Source organism: Etheostoma spectabile, chromosome 24 (assembly GCF_008692095.1).
Source record: "Etheostoma spectabile isolate EspeVRDwgs_2016 chromosome 24, UIUC_Espe_1.0, whole genome shotgun sequence".
Lineage (NCBI taxonomy): Eukaryota > Metazoa > Chordata > Actinopteri > Perciformes > Percidae > Etheostoma > Etheostoma spectabile.
The window spans coordinates 6,817,463-6,817,981 of record NC_045756.1 but is presented as its reverse complement, the minus strand read 5'-3'; positions in this window follow the sequence as shown (position 1 = coordinate 6,817,981).

The window sequence follows — 519 nt, the reverse complement described above, 5'->3', positions numbered from 1 at the left end:
CCCCAATTTTGTTGTTCTTAAAGAAAGCTTTTCAAAGCATTGAAATTAACAACAAATTGTAATCGTAGGACCCCAATCCTCAAATGCACACATGGCCTGCATCCTGGCAAAGAGTGGAGCGACTGAGCAAAAATACTGAAACTGAACTGCAGTTTGTCCTTTCATCAATCATTTTGATGGATTTGGAAATAATGTTCTGTGACACCTTCTGTGGTTTTGAAAATGCTTTTATTGTTAGAAGAAAAGGTTTGGCAGTAAAGAGAAAAAGAAGACCACAGTATAATCACACACAATTTGTTTTCATCCGAACATTAAAAAAGGGGATTTTTTATATCAATGTGAGAGGAGACTTTCTGAGACAATAATTGATTAAAAAGCATTTATTAATAATTTTAATATTTTAGTTCTTAAATCTAATTTTAGCAATATTTCCTTAAATTTCTCAAATTTCCCCACTAAAGCAATTTTATGTTAAAGCAGGATCTATTATTCCTCTATATGACCTTTAACCCTCAAGCT